The sequence below is a fragment of the Macrotis lagotis genome, chromosome 5, assembly GCF_037893015.1.
Source record: "Macrotis lagotis isolate mMagLag1 chromosome 5, bilby.v1.9.chrom.fasta, whole genome shotgun sequence".
In the NCBI taxonomy this organism is placed as follows: domain Eukaryota; kingdom Metazoa; phylum Chordata; class Mammalia; order Peramelemorphia; family Peramelidae; genus Macrotis; species Macrotis lagotis.
The window spans coordinates 138851042-138870865 of NC_133662.1; the positions used below are offsets into that span (position 1 = coordinate 138851042).

At 36.7% G+C, this 19824-nt stretch overlaps 1 protein-coding gene and 1 pseudogene across 1 annotated transcript in view; both read left to right on the forward strand.

Moving 5' to 3' along the window:
- The window catches only part of TMEM200A (transmembrane protein 200A), a 242088-nt gene that overhangs the window by 196030 nt on the left and 26234 nt on the right, over window positions 1-19824 (forward strand). The gene's annotated exons all lie outside the window — the stretch shown is intronic.
- Window positions 4786-5670, forward strand: LOC141489379 (small ribosomal subunit protein uS2 pseudogene; annotated as a pseudogene).

The window sequence follows — 19824 nt, forward strand, 5'->3', positions numbered from 1 at the left end:
GTTCAAATCCAAACTTTGACACTTACTAGCTGTATGACCTTGGGCAAATCACTTAACTCTGATTGCCTCTTATTCAGGACCATCACCAGTCATCCTGATTCATATCTGGCCACTAGATTCAGAAGGCTCTGGAGGAGGCACCCCCCTCACTCAAATCCAATTCACATGCTTATCATGGCATCACCTCCCTAATGTCATGGTCTTCTTCGAAAATGAAGGACAAACATTAAGGAGTCAGTAAAATTTAGCAAGACTGGCCCTTTGAAACATCATTAATCTGAAACTTTTCCAGCTCAATAGGACCTGCTCTGCAGGTAAAGTTTTTAAGACTATGGGTTATTTTCATATCACTATAAAAATGCTACATGAGAATATGCTCTTAACTTTATGGCAAATGAGAGAAGGGTGATGTCTAACCAAAGAAGAGGTACTAATGGCCAGACAAAGAAAAGTGACACAGGAAGACTCATGGATGACCTAGAGCATTTTCCAAATTTAAATTTGTGGTCTAGTGATTAAATTAGCTCTACAAATTAACAGGTTTATTAAAAAAATATCATTGGCCTTAGGAAACAATAAAACTCATTTATAGCATATTATGAAGTACTTTAATCAGATAATCTTGATTCAGGAATTTGTAGTTTGGTCGAGGGAAGGAAGGGAAAAAATTTTTGAGGGGAAAGCAGATGGGTGGAATTGGGGAATTTGAATTGTGAGGGTAGAACCCACAAAAAAAGGCCCAGATGTTCTAAGGAACATTAAGAAAGAATTTTGAAAGGGAAAAGGAAAGGTAAGTATAACAAACAAACAAAAAAAACTTTGAAATTGTGCCTGGAATCTTGCTATGATCCAGCACTATAAATTGCTGCAATTAAGCTCTCAAGACTAGCTTCAATCTATCAATTAACATGAATTCATTAAGCAACTCTCTGTGCAGACCCTTCTACTCACTAGTTTATTAACCTTAAGTTTTGTTCAGTTTTGACTGGATCAGTTCAGCATCTCAGGGGTTCAGCCCGTTCTCAACCTATCCAATTTCCCTACCTTACTGAGGAACAGTAGAGGGGGAAGAGAGAGAGAGAGGGAGAACAGGAGTGCACATATTTCCTTGCTCTCTTGCCTTTTGCTTGTTCTTTTCCTTTTAAATCAACAATAACAGATAGCAGTTAGCATTTTTTATCAGCTTCGTAATTCATGATTTCTACTTCTATCCAATTGATTAAGTTTTTAAAAGGTCCTCCTTACAAACACATATGACTAAAAAAACAAATTCCCACAATGGGCATACCTAGAAACAAATGTCACTTTCGGCATTTTAAGGTCATCACCTCTCTGGCAGGAAGTGTGTGGTTTCATGTTCAGTCTTTTGGATTCGGTAGTTTATTATTTCATTGCTCAGTGTCTTTCAAAGTCGTTTTCTTTTATATTTTTGTAATCATTATATCAATTGTTCTAGTTTTGCTCTACACCAGTTTCTAGAGTTCTCAATTAACTCTGAAATCATCCATTTTGTTATTTCTTATGGCACAATATTCTTTTATATTCATATAACATAATTTGTTTAGTTATTTTCTAATATGAGAATGCTTCCCACCCCATTCCCTTCCCTGCCCTTAGGTTTCAATTTGGGGCTAAGAGATACTATTTATATTTTGCACATATAGGTCCTTTTCTTCTTTCTTTGATCTCTTTGTGGTATAGGTCTAGTAGTGATATTGATGGATCAAAAAGTGTGCAAAGTTTAGTAATTTTTTTTTTTATCAAAGTTGCTTTTCAGAATGACTGGATCATGGGGTGGCTAGGTGGCACAGTCGATAAAGCACTGACCTTGGAGTCAGGAGTACCTGGGTTCAAATCCGATCTCAGACACTTAATAATTACCTAGCTGTGTGGCCTTGGGCAAGCCACTTAACCCCATTTGCCTTGCAAAAACCTAAAAAAAAATGACTGGATCAGCTCTCAGATTTACAAAAGGTATACTAAAGTGCTTATTTCCCTTCAGCCCTCTAGTATTTGTCATTTTTTCTTTTTTAGTCATCATTGCCAGTCTAATGGCTTGTTTTAATTTGCATATCAGTAATTATTAGTGATTTAAAGTACATTTTCATATTGTTTTGATAGCTTGTATTTCTTTCTTTGAAAGCTGCCTGTTCATATACTTTTCCCAATTATACAGGGAAATGGCTCTAAGTCTTATTGGAATCAGTTCCTTTATAGAGCACTTTACATATATTGTCTTATTTAGTCCTCACAACAACTCTGTGAAATAGATATTATAATTCCCATTTACAGATGAAAAAACTGAGAGTGAGAGAAGTTAAGTGATTAGTATCACACAGCAGCTACACTCTGAGACAACATTTGAACTCAGATCTACTAATTCCTTCCTTCTATTCACTATGTCATCTAGCTGACTAAGTACCATAGGATTTTCTTGTGCCAGAAGGTTTTAACTTTTTCTTATAACCTCTTAAGCAGTCTGGTGAAGCATATTTTGCCCCCTTCAGAATAATGATTAAATTCATAAAATAAAATACATAGAATTATAAAGAAGTCATCCTTTTATAGTTTTCTAAATATTAAAAATAGCAAATTCTAAGACCTGTAGAATATATTCTCCTGAAGTGCCAATGTGCTATATGTTTTTAAACACATAGATTGATTCTTATTAAAAGTTGAATTGCATTTGGTTTTTGCCATCTTATGTGGCCCCTTCTCCCAGGGTTCTTTAGAGATATTTTTTCTATCTAGGATGTTAGAGAGGTTATCTTGCTGTTAATTAAAAAAGTAAATTTTAATATAATATAAAATATTTCAGCTAGGAGTAGATAATACAAGTTTTCTAAGGATATTTTATTTTAAAATGTTCTGTGATATTTTAAAGTTTTGTTTGAAGTGTTTTGATATTAATTGAATTCTTTAAATCTTATAGAAAGCATACAAGGGATTTAATTTAATGAATTTCTCTGAGCCAAATGGTAGTGCACAGCAGCACATTTGCAGAATCATAAAAATCACAGATATAGTGGATGTTTAGGGAATTCAACAACCAATCTAAATTTTAAAAACCATGCCTAGAATATGGAAATAAGGATGGATAGCAAACAATGAATGTAAGCCCCTAAAATAATCCTCAAAAAAAAAATCCCCAGGCATGCTTAAACCTAGAATAAACTGGGGTTGTCAAGAAAGGTTAAAGGCTATTTGCCTTTTTTAGTTATATTGGGCGGGGGGAGCACAAAATAAGGTATAGGACCACTGCTTAAGATGAATGAGATAATGATAAGCCATGATAGAGACAAGGATCTACTCAACTCTTATTTTGACAAAAAGAAAGATTTTTGGAGCAGGATTCCAGGCACAATTTCAAAGTTGTTTTTCTTTTTTTGTTTTTTTTAATATATACCTTTCCTTTTCCCTTTCATTTTTGGAGGACAAAAACCAAAAATGGTTAAAATCTAAGTTAAATTTGAAGCTAGTATGAGAATTCTTCGTTATCCTGAATGAATTTGTCACCAGTCTCAAATGAATTGCTTCTTCCAGTACTAAAAGAATTGGCAGGTGTGATGGTTAAGCCATGGTCAGTTATTTTGGAAAAATCATGGATTTTCACAAAAAGAGAATGAAGTCTGCATATTATGGGTCAGTGAGTTTGTCGTTGATTTCTGACAAAATTCTAGAATGCATTATTAAAAGGGACAGTAAAAGTATTGATCTCAAACTTCTTCCATGGTTCAAATATGAATCAGACCAGACTTAAACATTTTTCTTTTTGCTACAATAACTCTTAAACTGGTTAAGTAGGGGGAATGCTATAGATTTAGCTTGCCAAAATTTTAACTAAGTGCTTACCAAAGTCTCACGTGTTTTTCTTATGAGTAGAATGGAGATGTGGGTTAGATATTAAGTGGGTTGAGAGATCAAATTGCCTAATGGAAAGAATATTTTTAATGGTTTGGTTTTAACCTTAGGGATATGAGCTCAATCCATTGACTTGGATAAAAGCCTAAATAGAACCAGTCAAATTTCAAGATGAATATCAGAATCCAAAAAAAGGTGTTTTTACAGACTAGAGCTTTAGGTTGAATGCAATTTGATGAAATTAACTGGGGATAAATGTAAAGTCATTTATTGGGTTCAAAAAGTAAATTTTATAAGAATAAGATACTTTCAGTATTCATCTGAAAATAAGATTTAGACTTTTCATAGATTATAAATTCATTATGATCAATAGAATATAGCACTATATATTGCTATATCACAAGATATAGCAATCTTAAAGATTAATATGATTTTGTTTACTATATTAAAGCATGCAAAATATTCAAGATAGAAAATGAGAGTTTTGCTATATTTTGTACTAGTTAGATTCCAACTGGTGTATCATATTCATTTCTAGATGCTACATTTTAGGAAGGATATAGATTATACCAGAAAGTTTTTCAAATAAGAACAACTACTATTGTGAATGGTCTCAAGATAATGCCTCATAATGATGAATTGAAGAATGGATATATTTACTGTGAAGAAGATAAAATTTAAGGGATAAAAGATAGCTGTCTGCAAGAATATGAAGGTATATTGTTCTATTTGACCTTATAAGAGCAGTGTATGGAGGTCACAAAGATGCCAATTTAGATTTGATATAAGAAAAAATTCCTAATTTGGAAAAGTGAAACAGGCTTCCTTAGAAAGCAGTGGGTAGCCTTTCCACACTGCCCAGAAGAGGGATCCATAAGGCATTGTTCATGGTTTCTGTAGTAACTTTAAAGAGAAACTTTCACAATGTCCAGAGCCCTAGGTGTCTTACAGATGGAGGAGGATGTCCTCAAATTCCTCACTGCAGGGACCTATTTGGGTGGCACCAATTTGGACTTCCAGATGGAACAGTATATCTACAAAAGGAAGAGTGATGGCATCTATATCATTAATTTGAAGAGAACTTGGGAAAAGTTTCTGCTGGCAGCTCCCTCCATTGCTGCCATTGAAAATCCAGCTGATGTTAGTGTCATCTCATCCAGGAACACTGGCCAGAGAGCTGTTCTGAAATTTGCTGCTGTCACTGGCACCACACCTATTGCTAGATGCTTCACCCTGGGCACCTTCACTAACCAGATCCAGGCAGCTTTCAGGAAGCCTCGCCTCTTGGTAGTCACTGATCCTCGTGCAGATCATCAGCCTTTGACTGAAGCATCCTATGTTAACCTTCCAACTATTGCACTGTGCAACACAGACTCCCCACTTCACTATGTGGACATTGACATTCCATGTAACAACAAGGGAGCTCACTCAGTGGGTCTGATGTGGTGGATGCTGGCCTGAGAAGTCCTGCGGATGCATGGTACCATCTCCCGTGAACACCTGTGGGAGGTCATGCCTGATCTTTACTTCTACAGAGATCCAGAGGAAATTGAAAAGGAAGAGCAGGCCAAAGTTGAGAAGGCAGTGACAAAGGAGGAATTTCAGGGTGAATGGACGGCACCTACCCCAGAATACACTGATGCTCATCCAGAGGTGGCTGATTGGTCTGAGGGCATCCAGGTGTCATCTGTGCTCATTCAGCAGTTCCCTACCGAAGACTGGAGTGCTCAGCCAGCTACTGAGGACTGGTCTGAAGCTCCTACTGCTCAGGTCACTGAATGGGTAGGAACTACCACAGAGTGGTCCTAAGTTTTACCCAGATGCTCTAATAGTGTTGGAAAAATGCTGATGGAAAATAAACATTGGTTTCTTTCAATAAATAAATACTGGTACACTTTCGATTGAGATATTCAAAGATTCACAAACCATTTGTTGGATATGTTACAGAGGAAATTTTTGTTCATGCATGATCCTAACATGACAATAACCTCTGAGGTTCACACCATGTCTAAAATTGCTATTTTGAGTAACATACCAATTTACAATTATTGGTGAAAATTTGTTCTCATATTTGTCTTTAAAACTTTCCTCAAGGTAATTAATATCCATTTTTTATTTTTAGTAATTTTTACATTCCCTTTCCCTTACCCCAAAGTAAGAACCATGAGAGTTTATAGAATTATAGGATTTAGAGATAGAAGGGAACTTAGTTTTCATTTAATCTAATTCTTTCAATATGTTTTAACTGAGGCTAACAATTGAGGTTCTTAAGAGGTTATCAAATGAGTTTCACACATACAAATGGAGAGGAGGGAACAGATGTGGAAGTTGGTAGCAAGGTATATATATCAGATAAGTAAACATATTTCTTCTGAAATCTACAGGAATGATCTTTTTTAAAATTGATTTTTGTTAAAGATATTATTTGAGTTTTACAATCCCCCCCCATCTTACTTCCCCGCCCCCCATGGAAAGCAATCTGTCAGTCTTTACTTTGTTTCCATGTTGTACCTTGATCCAAATTGGGTGTGATGAGAGAGAAATCATATCCTTAGAGATCAGACAATAAGATATCTGTGTTTTTCTAAATTGCATGGGATAGTCCTTGAACTCCACAGCTCCTTATCTGGATACAGATGGCACTCTCCTTTGCAGACAGCCCCAAATTGTTCCTGATTGTTGCACTGATGGGATAAGCAAGTCCTTCAAGCTTGAACATCACTCCCATGTTGCTGTTAGGATGTACAATGTTTTTCTGGTTCTGCTCATCTTACTCAGCATCAGTTCATGCAAATCCCTCCAGGCTTCCCTGAAATCCCATCCCTCCTGGTTTCTAATAGAACAATAGTGTTTCCATGACATACATATACCACAGTTTGCTAAGCCATTCCCCAATTGAAGGACATTTACTGGATTTCCAATTCCTTGCCACCACAAACAGGGCTGCTATAAATATTTTTGTACAAGTAATGTTTTTACCTTTTTTCCTCATCTCTTCAGGGTATAGACCCAGTAGTGGTATTGCTGAGTCAAAGGGTATGCACATTTTTGTTACCCTTTGGGCATAGTTCCAAATAGCTCTCCAGAAGGGTTGGATGAGTTCACAGCTTCACCAACAGTGTAATAGTGTCCCAGATTTCCCACAACCCTTCCAACAATGATCATTATCCTTCCTGGTCATATTGGCCAATCTGAGAGGTGTGAGCTGGTACCTCAGAGAAGCTTTAATTTGCATTTCTCTAATAATTAATGATTTAGAGTATTTTTTCATATGGCTATGAATTGCTTTGATCTTCTCATCTGTAAATTGCCTTTGCATATCCTTTGACCATTTGTCAATTGAGGAATGGCTTTTTGTTTTAAAAATATGACTCAGTTCTCTATATATTTTAGAAATGAGTCCTTTGTCAGAATCATTAGTTGTAAAGATTGTTTCCCAATTTACTACATTTCTTTTGATCTTGCTTACAGTGGTTTTATCTGTGCCAAAGCTTTTTAATTTAATGTAATTGAAATCATCTAATTGGTTTTTGGTGATGTTCTCCAACTCTTCCTTAGTCATAAACTGCTCCCCTTTCCATAGATCTGACAAGTAAACTAGTCCTTGATATTCTAATTTTCTTATAGTATTGTTTTTTTCTTCCATACTAACTTCCAATTATCCCAGCAGTTTTTATCAAAGAGGGAATTTTTATCCCAATGGCTGGATTCTTTGGGTTTATCAAACAGCAGATTACTATAATCTTCTCCTGCTTTTACACCTAGTCTATTCCACTGGTCCACCACTCCATTTCTTAGCTACAGGAATGATCTTAATGGGAGAAGAAACTCTCCTATTAGAGAGAGAGAAATAAAGAAGAGAGAGGGAGAGATGGAAAGATAGAGACAGACACCTATAGATAGACAACAAACAAGACACTCTGAGCTTAATTCCTTCAGAGACTTGCTTCAGAGAGCAAGAGCCCTCAGATTTACCTTTGAGCTTAAATGTTCTTCAGTTTTCTCATTCTCCTCTAAACTATAATGTAAATATCTATATGACTGACATTCTCTTTTTTTTTTCTCAAGACAAAGGTACATAAAATAAGTTTAAGTATTTTTTTTCCTTCAGGTAAACATCTGATCTTGCAAGTCTTTCTATCTCTCTGTCAACTCTAAACCCCTTTCATGGGTATTAAATAAATGTTAAGATCTCTTCTTAGAGTCATCGAATTTCAGAATTGGAAAATATTTAAACACTCATCTAGACAAGCCATAAATTAACAGGGATTATATAGATATGTCTTATATGTCTATGTCTATGTTAGCCTTTGAAGTAGTTAGTTCTTGAAGATCCCCTGGAATGATTACTGTGCTACTTTCTATTCCATTTTAGGACAGCTGTAATTCTAGAAAGGTTTTCTTTATATTAAGTTGAAATTTTCTTCTCTGCCCTTCTGCCCATTGCTTTGGTCAATGTAGGAAGAGAAACTGATGTTTGTTTATTCTTTAAGAAGATCATGCCTTCAGGGGTGATACCATGACAAGTACATGACTTAGATTTAAGTGAGGGGATTCTGTGCTAATTCTCACTTTCTGCTCCAGATCTCCTCCTCTCATCTAGGTCCAGTGGCCAGATATGGATCAGGATAACTGGATGCAAGGCAAGGTCACACAGTTAGTAAGTTTCGAGGGCCAACTCTGAACTCAGATCCTTTTGACTTCTTCCTCTAATCAAGGAAACTAATAACTAATCAAAGATCAATCTGTCTGTACAATTAATGATGCAGATGTCAGTGACATCGACCAAATCCTGGGCCATAAAATACAGCCTCATTTTTGCTTTTTTGATTATTGTAAGACTTGTATCCTGTAATTGTCAGTTCTGTAGTATGTTTTATATATTGGAAAGCTTATTTACTGACATTTTGTTCTTTTTAAGCTAGGAGCTCATCAGCCAGGAGACATCTACTATCTATCCCTAGGGAGAAAAACCACAGAATCTTTTTCAAAAAAATAATAGACATTTATTTTCTTATCCTCCAACCCCCATCACCAATTAAAAAAGCAAAAAGAAAAGCAAAAGAAGAAAAAAAGCCTTACATCAAAAATGCAGAATCAAGCAAAATTAATTTTCCTATTGGCCATGTGCCAAAGTATATCCTACATCTTGAATCTATCATCCCATTGTCAAGAAAAGTGTCATAGATCCCCCATCAAGTAAAGAATCCACAGAGGAATTCTGCCATTACCTTTTCAAAGCTGTTTCTCCAATTTTAGCTGATCCTAGATATCTTCCTGGAACCAAATCCACAGTCAGACAACTCCTTCAGAGCTATTATAATGGTTTCAATATGCCTTTCCACAAACTAATAAAAGGCACTTTACAACTCTGTCTTTTTCATCTAAGATGAAATTCATAGAAGCAATCCTTGGTTTCCAATATAAGGACATTGTTTTATAATAAAAGAAGACAGGGTTTGGAGATTGAAAAGGACTATTTAAATCCTGGCTCTCTCTTTTATTAGTTTGATACTATTGGTGACCCACTTACCTCAGTTTTATTTTTATAAAATGGGAATAGCAACAATTGTAATATCTATAGAAGAACTTATTGAGAAGATCAAATGAGATTACATACAAGGTATTATATACATACATTTATGTGTGTGTGTATGACATACACTTATATGGAATAGATGTCTCTTTCTGAGTGTCATTGTTTTTTAATATTATTTTCATTTTTTCAAATTATATGCAAAGATAGTTTTCAATATTTGTCTTTTTTGTAATATTTTTATTTCCACATTTTTCAACTCCTCTCTTTCCTCCCCCCTTCCCCATGACAGTGAGTAATGATCTGATGTAGGTTGTACATATAAAATCATATTTAGCACATTTCCTTATTGGTCATGTTGTGAAAGAAGAATAAGAGTGAAGGAAAAGAAAATCCAATTTACCAGGAGCGGAGCCAAGATGGCAACAGGAGAGGATCGTATCTTAGGTGCTCTCATTTAAAACTTATAAGCTAAGGACTCTAAATAAATTTTTTTGAGAGACAGAACCCACAGAGGGATCCAATGAGGCAGTTCTTCAACCCAAGGTAACCTGGGAAAGAGTGGAAAGGCTTGGCTCCACGGGGTTGGAGAGGCGGCCCACCAGAGTGAAGGAACTTCAGCCTCCTGGAGGCAGCCCCAAGGCACTGGGAGCCATGACTCTCAGCAGCGAGGGCAGTTTCTTGACTTACACCCCAGGGATCATCAGGCACATCTTGGGGGATCAGCGGGGGTACCTCTGCCAGAGTGAGCACATGAAGCCCAGACCTCAGGGCACACAACAAGCAGCTTGGCCCTGGCAGCCCAGATCCAGGAACCCAAAGCAAGCAGAGCCCATAAGCAGGAGCCCCCAGGGCATGAGTGCTGAACCTAGGGAGGGGAGTGGAGAGAGACTTCCAAGCTCTGTCCTCTGTCCCTGGAACAGGACTCTGGGGTTCTGACCACATTCAGATCCTGATCTCAATCTAGGCCCCCCATAGAACAGCAAGGACCACCCCACCTCAGCCCCATGGGGTGCACTTATGGACATTCACACACCAGGAGGGAAGACAGAGCCTCCCACACTGAGATCCTTGTGGGGGGGGTGTCCTGATAATAATCAAAAGCTCAGGAAACACCCCAAAACCAGGCTCAGGCTGGAGAAATGAGTAAGCAGAGAAAAAAGAGGAACACCGTTGAGAAATAGTTTGCCTGTGATCCCAAGAAGGATCAAAACACTCAATCTGAAGATGAGGAAGTACAAGCTCCTGCATCTAAAGATTCTAAGAAAAACATAAATTGGGCTCAGGCTATGACAGAGCTCAAAAAAGACTTTGAAAATCAAGTGAGGGAGATAGAAGAAAAATTGGGAAAAGAAATGAGAGAGATGCAGGAAAAACATGAAAATGAAGTCAGCAACTTAATCAAGGAGATCCAAAAAGATGCTGAAGAAAATAACATCTTAAAAACCAGCATAGGTCAAATGGATAAAACAGTTCAAAAAGTTATTGAGGGGAAGAATGCTTTAAAAAGCAGAATTGGCCAGATGGAAAAAGAGATAAGAAAGCCCTCTGAAGAAAACAAATCCTTCAGACTAAGAATGGAACTGAAGGAGGCTGCTGATTTTACGAGAAATCAGGACACAATTCTTCAAAACCAAAAGAATAAAAAATTAGAAGAAAATGTGAAACATCTCATTGAAAAAACAACTGATATGGAAAACAGATTTAGGAAAGGTAATTTAAAAATTATTGAAATACCTGAAAGTCATGATCAGGAAAAGAGCCTTGACATCATTCTCAAAGAATAACTATAGGAAAATTGCCCTGATATCCTAGAAGCAGAGGGCAAAATAGAAATTGAGAGAACCCACTGATATACCCAAGAAAGATCCAAAAAAACATCTCCTAGGAATATTATAGCCAAGTTCTAGAACTCCCAAGTCAAAGAGAAAATATTACAAGCAGCCAGAAGGACACAATTTAAATATTGTGGAGCTGTAGTCAGGATCACGCAGGACTTGGCAGCAACTAGATTAAAAGCTCATAGAGCATGGAATATAATATTCCAGAAGTCAAAAGAGCTTAGAATGTAATGCAGAATCAACTACCTAGCAAAACTGAACATCCTCTTCCAGGGAAAAAGATGGACTTTCAATGAACTGGGGAATTTCAAATGTTCCTGTTAGAATGGCCAGAGCTGAACAGAAGGTTTGATCTTCAAATACAGGACTCAGGTAAAGCATAGAGAGTGGAGGAGAAGGGGAAAATATGAGGGACTTAATGATGATGAACTACATGTATTCCTGCATAGAAAAATGATACTGATAATACTCATATGAACCTTCTCGTTTAATAGAGCAGGTAGAAGGAGCTTTTATAGATGAAGCACAGGAAAAAGCTGAATTTGAAGCTATATTGTGGTGTAAAAACGGAGTCAATAGATAAAAGGGAAATGTAATGGGAGAAAGAAAAAGGAGAGGAGGAATAGGCTAAGATATTTCATATAATAAGATTTTTCTTTATTACAATGAGCTATTGCAATGATATGGAAGGGGGGAAGGCAAGGAAGAATGAGGGAATCTTCGCTCTCATCAGAGGTGGCTAGGAGAGGAAACAGCATATATACTCAATGGGGTATAGGCATCTGGAGTAAGAAGGAGAGAAAGGGGACAGGGGGAAGGGCGGATGTGAATGATGGAGGAGAGGATAGGCCATGGGGGAAGAGTGGTCAGATATAACACATTTTCTTTTTTACTTCTTGCATGGGGCTGGAATTGGATGGCCTCTCTGGGACCACAGGGCCTAAGGGATGGTGTGTGGGCTTGGGACCTCTTGGTCCCAGGGCCAGGGATCTGTCTGCTGCACCACTCAGCTACCCTACAGCAGAGACAGAATGAAAAGAGAGAGAAAATATTGTACATGTTAGTGGAGAAGTACAAATGGAGGGAGTTACGATCAGTAATGGCAACAGTGGAAAAATATGGAAGTAACTTTTGCGATGGACTTATCATAAAGAATGTGATCCACTCACAACAGAGCTGGTGGTGTTGGAACACAGACTGAAGAACAATTATTATTATTATTATTATTTATTTATTTATTATTTTATTTGGGGTGGGGGGTTTCAGGGCAAATGTGGCTGGGTGGCCTGCCTGGGGCCACAGAGTTGGGTGATTGTTGGGTGTCTGAGGCCAGACTTGGCCCCAGGTGCTCCTGGCTTAGGGGCCAGTACTCTGTCCACCACCTGGCCACCCCTGCTATTATTATTACTATTTTATTTTATTTTGGGTCTTTTTTTTTGTTTATTTTTTGCAGAGCAATGGGGTTAAGGTGGCTTGCATGGGGTCACACAGCTGGGTGATTGTTGGGTGTTTGGGGTCATATTTGGGCTCAGGTGCTCCTGGCTCCAGGGCCGGTGCTCCGTCCATTGTACCACCTGGTCATGCCTACAATTATTATTTTTTTATTTTAATTTTTTTCTCTCCCCTTTACTTTATCACTCATGCGGGTCTATATTTTTTGGGGGGAGGGGTAATTATGTTTACTCTTAAACAAGAATATTTTAGTAATGTATAAAATGTATAAAAAACATTATTTTACAAAATAAGAATAAATAAATAAATGAATGAAGAGTAAAGGGAAAAAACCATGAGAAAGAAAAAACACAAAACAAGTTTTAGAGTCTGCATTAGACTACATAGTTTTTCCTCTTGATGTGGATGGAATTTTCTATTACAAGTCTTTTAGAATTGTCCTTGATCACTGAACTACTGAAAGGAGCTAAGTCCATCATAATTGATCATCACACAATGTTGCTGTTAATGTAAATAGTATTCTCCTGGTTCCTCCCTTCACCCAACATCAGTTTGTGTAAATTTTTTTCTGGCTTTTCTGAGGCTAGAATAATGACTTCTTACAGAAAAATATTTTTCTATTATTTTCATATACCATAATTCAGTTACCTTTTTCTAAATGATGGAGAATTTCCAATTCTTTGCCACTACAAAAAGAGCTGCTACAAATATTTTTGTATATGTGTCATTTACTCCTTTTTTTTTTTAATGATTTCTTTAGTATACAGACCTAGTTGTGGCATTGCTGGATCAAAGAATATGTACAATTTAATTGCCCTTTTGGCATAGTTCCAAATTGTTCTCCAGAATGTTTAGATCATGAGGGCAGCTAGGTGGCACAGTGGATAGACCACTGTCCCAGGAGTCAGGAAGACCCGAGTTCAGAGTGATGGATCAGGTCACAACTCCACCAACAGTTCAGTAGTGTCCCAGTCTTCCCACACCTCCCCTCTAACATTGATAATTTTCCTTTTTTCATTGTTTTACCAATCTGATAGGTATGAGATTGAACCTCAGAATTGTTTCTCTGATCAATGATAATTTCAATCATTTTTATATGACCACAAATAGATTTGATTTTTTCATTTCAAAACTGCCTTTTCATCAACTTTTACCATTTTCAATTGGGGAATGACTTATATTCTTATAAATTTGACTTAGTTCTCTATATTTAGAAATCAAGTCTTTATCAGAAGCACTAGCTAAAAATTATCTCCCAGCTTTCTGTGTTTCTTCTAATCTTGGTTGCATTAGTATTATTTATGCAAAACCTTTTTAATTTGATGTAATCAAAATTATCAGTGTTGCATTTTATAATGTTCTCTATCTCTTGTTTGACCATAGATCACCATAGATCTAATAGATAAAACTATTTCTTGTTCTCCTAATTGGCTTATGGTATCACTCTTTATCCTGTATCCATTCCAATCTTATCTTGGTATAGGGTATGAGATGTGGGTTTCCTGCTTAGTTTTTGTCATACTGGCTTCCTGTTTTTCCACCAGTTTTTGTCAAATAGTGAGTTCTTAGCCCAGAAATTGAAATCTTAGGGTTTATCAAACAAGACATGAGTAGTCATTTACTGCTGTTTCTTTGTACCTAATCTGTTCCACTAGTCTACTACTCTTTTTCTTAGCTGGTGATAAAGTGTTTTGATGACTGCCATTTTAGAATATAGTTTTAGAATGGCTACTATGGCTAGGCCACCTTCTTTTGCATTCTTTTTTCATTAATTCCCTTGATACTCTTAATCTTTTGTTTCCTCAGATGAATTTTGTAATTATGTTTTCTAGTTTTTTGGAAATATTTTTGGTAGTTTGGTATGGCATTGAATAAGTAATTTAATTTAGGTAGAATTGTCATTTTTATTGTGTTAGCTGAACCTACCCATGTGTGTGACTTTATAACAAATAAATTGTATAAACACAGTCCTCAATATTTTTGGAGGCAATTAAGAGAAGTTTTCGTAGTTTTTCTGTTTTAGTAGAAAATATTCAAATATCTTTAAAGGACTTTAAAACAATTAATATAGTTTTACAACTTATAGAAGAAAGGGTCATAAAAGTAAATTGCAATGCTGTGAGGCTGAGACTACCCAGGACAGGACAATAACTATGGGATGGGAAAATATTAGGTATTCATACAACTAGATTTGGGTTTTACAAATAACTATTAGTTTCTCTCAAAAACTAACACTGGGGCAGTTAGGTGGTATAATGGATAATGCATTGACCTTGGAGTCAGGAGGATCTGAGTTCAAATTCATCCTCAGACACTTAATAATTTCCTACCTGTGTAACCTTGGGCAAGCCACTTAACCCCATTGCCTTGCAAAAACAAATTTAAAAAGTAACACTAAAGATCATCCAGATCAGTAGTTCCCATTGGTTTAAGATCAGATTTGGTTTGCAACCTTGGATTTGTGGTCTTTTGATGCTGGTTCAAGGGTTACATGCTAAAAATTATTAATGGCTCCTTAAGCAGTAAATAACTGAAGAATATTATGAACAGTACATTAAATTACTTTGAACATTCTTGTAATGGACAAAGTAACAAGTAACAAAAAACATTGAGAACCCCTAATCTGGGTCATCTAGTCCCTTGCCCCTACCCTTCCCCCTTCATTTTATAAAACTAAGGCCTAGAGGTAGGAAGTGACTTGACCAAGATCTAATGGGTGGTAAGTAACTGAACCAGCATCTGAACCCAAGTCTTCTTTCTATTCTGTTTAAGGGGAGGAATAAGTCTACCTGGAAAAGTCCAAATACTTGAGAAACGTTTTTTCTTTTTTCCAGCAGTTATGATTTTGTTTGTAAAGGGCCTTAATTCTCAAAATATTGTGATTTTAGGACCCTTGGGGATCTCTGATATCCTTTTGGGAACTGTCAAAAATCAAAGCTATTTTCATAGCAACAATAATAATATATAATATTGATAATGATAGCAATATGATGAAAATGATAATATTTTTAATATGGTAAATATCAAAAGACATTATTGGGGTGTGTTGGAAATAGTTCATAAAAGTTTTCTGCTAAATTTTCAATGTGAACAGTTACATCTCAGAAATCAGAAAAGGCTTATATAGCAGGGACTGTATTATTGTTTGTTAATTCTCAAGGCCTAAGTAATTGGTGGACAAAATGTTATCAATGAAGATTTCATTTTTCCCCCCTGGAAAGCTAGTTGTGAAACATTGACTAATATATCCTTGCATATACTCCATATAAACAAATTTTTGGTGGGGAGGGGTTTTGTTGCCTGAGAGAGAGAGAGATCTAAGTTCAAATTATTTACCAAGGGTAAATAGCCATAGTATTTTAGAGGATGGACTTGAATGTGGTCTTTCTGACTCACACATCTAGAATTCATCAATGTTCTTTGTATCACAATGACCCCTGTGACTTATTCTTTGTCCATTACCCTCTACTATTTCTCTGAGGGAGAAAATGTTAGCTTAAATTCATGGTTTATTAAATTCAATGATTTACCATATTTCCCCATGTATAAGATGCACCACTTTTTGAAAAATTGGGGGTCCAAAAACTAGGAGCATCTTATACAGTGCTTATAGATTTTTTCATTTACATTTCCTGATTTTTTGCAATTGTTGTCTTTGCACTCATTGTTTCACATTTGTTACTGGCATATTAGGTGATGTTTTGCCATATTTGGCCCAGAAATGGCTCAAAAAATATTTTTGTCTAGTGCTAAATTCAAGTTAAAAGTGATCCAAAAAGTGAATGGAAATCATGCTGCTGAACATCAGTACTGTCCTCCTCCAACTGAATACAGGAAGAAGAAACCCAACTGAAAATGCCCCAGCAGAAGAAGGCCATGAGAGGCAAGTCAGTCAAATGGCCTGGGTTTGAGAGGGAACTGGAGAGATGGATTGAAGAGCAAAGGTCCATTGGAATTCCTGTGTCCACAAAGATGGTTCAACAGGAGGAAGAATTGCTGATGAAAAGTGACTGATAGGGGCAGCTAGGTGGCGCAGTGGATAGAGCACCGGCCCTGGAGCCAGGAGTGCCTGAGTTCAAATCTGGCTTCAGACACTTAATAATTGCCTAACTGTGTGACCTTGGTCAAGCCACTTAACCCCATTGCCTTGCAAAAAAAGCTAAAAAAAAAGAGACTGATTTCAAAGGAGGATACAATTGGTGATTCAAGTTCATGAAGTTCATGAAACAGAATGAACTAACCATGTGTCCATGCACCAGACTTGCCCAGGTAGAGCTTGTGGTCAACCCCAGAGAAGAGCACAGACAGGAGAGCAGTCAGAGCCTCTCCCTAAGACAGTGATACATCATCAAACACAGATGAGGACAAGCTAATGGATGAGAGACAGTGATGAGGAGTTGTATGAATTCTATGATGAATAAAATCTGAGTTTAATAACTTTATGTAATACATTTTTTTCAAATTTTGGGCCCCAAAATTAAGGTGCATCTTATACTTGTGGAAATACAGTAACCAACACTCTACTGGCTCACTTTTTATGCTTTAATAAATATCTTGGTTCTCTCAAACTCACAGCTTTCCGTATAGATTCAGGTAGTCTCCCCTTCAAGAACCTGAGTAAGCAATCAGGTATACCACCAATGACTGGAAGAACTTGCTCAGATTTTGAATAGCTTGGGTTACATAAAGTTGAAATCAAATTTTTACTCTGGGGGAAATAAGTTCCTAATTTCTTTTATTCTATACTGAAAATGTCTCCTACTGTGTCTCAGCATGGATTTTCTTTTTCCTAACAGCTCATTACTGATCTGTTATTTGGCAATTCTTGCTTTCTGTCGTTCTCATAGCTTTTTAAACTGGAAGTGCCGTTGTTCTGCATCCCTGTTACAGAGATAGTAATTGGTGAGGGACCATTTTTAACAGTTTGTCAACCTGGCAGATTTTTGAAGGCATCACTCACAAAAGGACAAATATAGTTTCCAAATGCAATTGCTATTCCTGGTAATTTATGTATTTCCTGGATTTTCGAAGAAAGCATTTAAAAAAAATACTTGACCTTAAAAAGACATTCTCTATTGGGTTTATTAGTGCTAATTATCACAGTCTTTATGTCATCCTTTGGTTGTTGAACTGTCACATCGAAGAATTCCTCTTTTTCACTTAGTCCAAAATGAGGTCTTTAGAATATACACAAAAGCCCAATTTCCAAATATGCCTCAGAGAAGTAATTGTTCAACCAGATCCCTAACAAGGACTTTTTTGAGCTGGAGGCAGTGTGTAAAAGAGCAGGGGATGAGCAAAATGGAAGGTTGCCTGGGATATGACCACAGGGGAAAGGGAGCATGCAATGGTTATACCTCAAAGTCTCTGAAGTATTGGTGAGGTAGGAGACAGGAAGAGAAGGTCACTAGGAATGGCTAACAGGATGACTTCTGTTATTTTTGTTATTTGTTATTCCATGGGGCAGCAGTGGATAGAGTGCTGGTAAAGTCATAAGGACCTGGGTTCAAATTTGACCTCAGACACTTTCTAGTTGTATGAACTGGGTAAATCTTAACACTGTTGGCCTCAGTCTTCTTATTTGTAAAATGATCTAGAGAAGGAAATGGTAAACAACTGTGGTATCTTTGCCAATAAAATCCCAAATGGACCCAGAAAGCATCAAGTTTGCCTGAAAACAACAAAATATTTTGGTTTCAGTTTATCTTGACCTGCTTATTATCCATTAATTCTTTTATCACCATGTTCTTGTTACTTTCCCCTCAGTCTCCTTTGTTTTCAGCTTTCTTTATTTAGATTACCACCGGAAACCTGTTCCAATGAAGACAGAGTACTGTTCTACAATTGACCTCATTAGCAACGAAATGATTCTAATTCAGTCCTTTAAAATGCTAAAAGTAATCAGATGAACTACCTTTCTATCTTTTACTATAGAAAGGCTCAAAATCCCACTATAGAGAAGAATGGGGAACTCAGGGAGACTCAAGATACCTGAGTGGTTTGCTCTTTCTTCTTTCTCCCATCCTCAATCCATTCTTTCTCCTACCCATCATTATCTCATTCACCCCAATTTTTGAGTGTTTTTGCTTTCAAAGTCATAGAGATTCTTTCAAGTGATTTTTGGAACTTGAAATCCCAGCTTGAATGTATTCAAGGTCTCTCTCTGGCCTGTTCTGAAGGAAGTCAATGATTCACTCCTGGGATCCCAAAATTCTAAGATCTACTTATCTCTCTTTTAAGTCATGAAAAGTTATCCTCAATGGATGTCTTCAGTCATTTATATGTTTTAAAAATAGTATTGGGACAGTTAGGTGGCATACTGGATAGAGAATCAGACCTGGAGTTAGGAGGACCTGAGTTTAAAATCGGGGCCTCAGATGCTTACCTAGCTGTGTGATCTTGGACAAGTCACTTAACCTTGTTGCCTTATAAAAAAAACTAAAAGAAAAGAATGGTATTGAAATGCTACTAAAGTATAAAAGTTATTTGTATCATCTATTAGCAAAAATGTGAAAAAATAAAACTATATTTATGTAATTATAAAATGTCTAAATTATAAAAAGCAAGCAATGGCTGTCATAGCCTCAGTCACAATTGTGTTACTTTCTGCAGAATCAGAGAAATTAAAGCTAGAAGGAACCTTGAGGCTCAATTAAGCCAACCCATTTATATTACAAATAAGAAAACTGAGACACTATGGGGTTAAGTGATTTGCTTAAGGCCACAAAGGTAATATGTGACTTTGTTTTTGTTTTGGGTTCATGCAGTTATGGGGGGAGGAATCCTTAATGTTTAGATGCAATTAATTTTGACTTTGCATATTCAGACACTTTTGTATTTTGTAATAAATTTTTAAGCCTTGGAATAAAAATCAAAACATGAATAAGGCAATGTGAAAGGAATGCAAATGAAAACTTCCAATCAACTAGAGAGGAGAGTGAAGCTAGGTGTTATAAGGGACCAGCATGTTAGAATTAGTTCACTGAAAACCATCCTGGCTTCTGGTGATAAATAGCACAAAACATGTGTTCCACTGAAAAATGATCCTCAAGGTTATTCTCAGGACTGTCTATGGAGTCTGTTAATTCCAGCTCAGGGCACCAGCCCCAATGGCAGGCCAAGGAAAAAGGAGAA